Source organism: Bison bison, unplaced genomic scaffold (genome assembly GCF_000754665.1).
Source record: "Bison bison bison isolate TAMUID 2011002044 unplaced genomic scaffold, Bison_UMD1.0 scf7180017864518, whole genome shotgun sequence".
In the NCBI taxonomy this organism is placed as follows: Eukaryota; Metazoa; Chordata; class Mammalia; order Artiodactyla; family Bovidae; genus Bison; species Bison bison.
In genome coordinates this window covers 9,821,173-9,824,137 of record NW_011495071.1, presented here as the reverse complement: position 1 = coordinate 9,824,137, position 2,965 = coordinate 9,821,173, and the positions used below count along the sequence as shown (strand labels likewise).

Below are 2,965 nucleotides of genomic sequence, written 5' to 3'. Positions count from 1 at the left end.
GCTCTAGGCTCACAGGCTTCAGCAGCTGCGGTTTGTGGGCTCAGGAGCTGTGGCACGCGGGCTCTAGAGTCTGGGCTCGGTAGTTGTGGCACACGGGTGTAACTGCCTTGCAGCATGTGGGGGCTTAGTTCCTGCACCAGGGATGAAACCTGTGTCCCTTGCATTGGCAGGCGGATTCTTAACCACTGATCACCAGAGAAATTCCTCAAAGTAACTTTTAAATTAAACATCAGCTGCAAAATGAAAATCAAAGAGGCAAATGCTCTAAGTTTTCGATGATAATTTGCGATCAAAGGAAATCAGTCCTGAATATTCACTGGAAGGACTGATGCTGAAGCTCAAGCTCCAATACTTTGGCCACCCAGTGTGAAGAACTGACTCTTTAGAAAAGGACCTGATGCTGGGAAAGATCGAAGGCAGGAGGATAAGGGGATGACAGAGGATGAGATGGCTGGGTGGCATAACCAACTTGATGGACAGGAGTTTGAGCAAACTCTGGGAGTTGGAGATGGACAGGGGAGCCTGACATGCTGCAGTCCATGGGGTCAGAGAGTCAGACACAACTGAACTGAACTGAGCTTCTCTTATGAGAAGTACATCCATGGGCATGTGAGTATTCTTTAAAGCCTTCTCTGAGGTGAGGAAGAGCAGGGAATTTCACAATGCTAATGATATCACAAACACCATAAGGAGGTTATTTTATAAAAAGGAGCAGAAAATGGAAAAAATGTAAGGCATTGATTGGTTCCTACAATCTTAATATAGTACAACTGAAACAAACACTGAATCCATAAGCTAAAAGCAGCAACTCTCTAGCTTCAAAAAGACACCTGTAGGAACAACATGAGTTTGTTACGTGTTCAGCGAGTAGTCTTCACTGTATTGCCTCGCATGTGGATTTCCACAGCATCCACTTATTTGGCCTCAATTGCCTCATCTATAAAATGGTGACATTTGCTTTTTTAAGATCACTATGAGAGTTAAAAAGAGTAACTGTAAAGCATTAGGTACAACTACTGTCACAAAGTAGGTATTCAATAGATGGTGACAATTTATCAGCCATTTAACACACATTTGTCAAGTTCCTCTTAAGCCAAGTAGTCGTCTTTTCTTACTGATCTCCCTGTCTATTTACTTCAATTCGTTTTCGACACGGACATGTTTCTGGCTGTGCCTCTCTTCTGCATGCAAGATACAGCCCAAACTCTACTCATTCACTCTTGTTCAAAGACCAATTAGACACCAGACACATGTCGAACAGTCTGAATTCACTGGACTGCCTGTTTCTACACTTGCCAATTCACTCTGTATTTCATAAAGTGATATTTCTAAGCCACAGATTTTATGGTTAACATTTCTGTAAATAAGATAAAATTCAAATTTTTCATTTCCATCACTTGTTCTGAGTTCCTACAATCTCATTGTCTTCAGAGATATAAAGTCAAATATGATGGTGTGTTGCTTTAGAGACATCTAAACTTAGAAACATCTACCACTAGAAACATCTAATGGGAGAGATAAGCCATGCAATCAGAGAGGAGATGCAGCACTGAATCAAACAGAAGAAATGTGAGGATTCCCAGAAGCAGCACTGCTAGAACAAGTTATAACTTGAACTCAAGACTTTGCTTGTAAGATCAACTCCAGCCATTTTAGCATTAATATAATCCTAGTACACCTGTAAAATTTTCACTGCTCTCCCAAAATATAATGCATTTTCAGACCTTGGAGCCTTTGAGTGCTGGTATTTTGAAATTAGGTAGAGGCAATCACTTACTAGCTGAGTAAGTTTGGCAAGTTAGCTAACTCGCTTTGGCCTCAGTTTTTCCTTTTGTTTAAGTAATAACAATAGTACTACTTCATCAGGCTGTTCTGAGAATTAACTAAGATAAAAAATGTATAACACCTATTATAGCTGATGGTATTAATACATATGCTCAATAAATGTAAGCTACTATAATTCTTTTCTTGAGGCAAAATTGAAATCTATCATCAAGATAATTAGCCTATCTAATCATAATACTCCTATTAGTATCTTTCAAAATAAAAATATCCTCAAATCTTCCTTGCACGAGGAACTGAGTCACTGGGCCTAAGCATCAAGATACCCTAAATGGTGGTGGCTTAGACAAGTGGCTTTCAATTTTTTTTTTTTTTTTACAACCTCTACTATGAGAAATTTTACATTATTAACCAACGTGTGCACATACATACACAGCTATACATGTGTACAAATGCACACAATGTGTGCATGTGTGTATACAACAAAAGTCACAAAAAGTCACACTTACCTCCTTTACATGCAAAGCCCTCTTATTTCTTATTCTATTCTTTTTTAAAAAAAAATACTGGCCCCAACCCACTAAACTGATTTTATGACCCACATTGGAAAAAAACACTGACTTACAACAGATTATTTTCTTCATCATTTTTAAGAAGGGTGATCTATTTTGAAGTAATTATTCCTATTACTGCATACTACTTACAAAGTATTGCTGAGTATATAACACTTAAGTATTCATATAACTGTGACACTACATCATATTCAGCTTAAAATACTTTTTTTTTTTAAATTTTATTTTATTTTTAAACTTGACATAATTGTATTAGTTTTGCCAAATATCAAAATGAATCCATCACAGGTATACATGTGCTCTTTCTTATCATCTTAACAGCTATCCATGTTCATCTGGCAATTTTTGGGTTAACCAAGAAAGAATTACTAAACATGGGCTATTAGCTGAAGTCTAAGAGGACTAAGGCTTTTCCTCTTTGAAATGGCAAAGTGCCCCATGATTTGAGACTGAGTCACTCTGACCACAAATGGAATATTAACATGCTCTTAAAGATATCAACAGTTGGCCTCTCGGTTCAGTAAGAAAGCACCGGCATTATTAACTTCTCTACCCACAAACAAGACGCCTGCTGGGAAATTCCATCTCCTTAAAAGAAACATTTGGCAATG

General features: G+C 37.9%; 1 protein-coding gene across 3 annotated transcripts in view; it reads right to left on the bottom strand.

The window, feature by feature from the left end:
• Positions 1–2,965, bottom strand: part of ARHGEF12 (Rho guanine nucleotide exchange factor (GEF) 12) — a 171,112-nt gene that overhangs the window by 50,847 nt on the left and 117,300 nt on the right. The window lies entirely within an intron of this gene.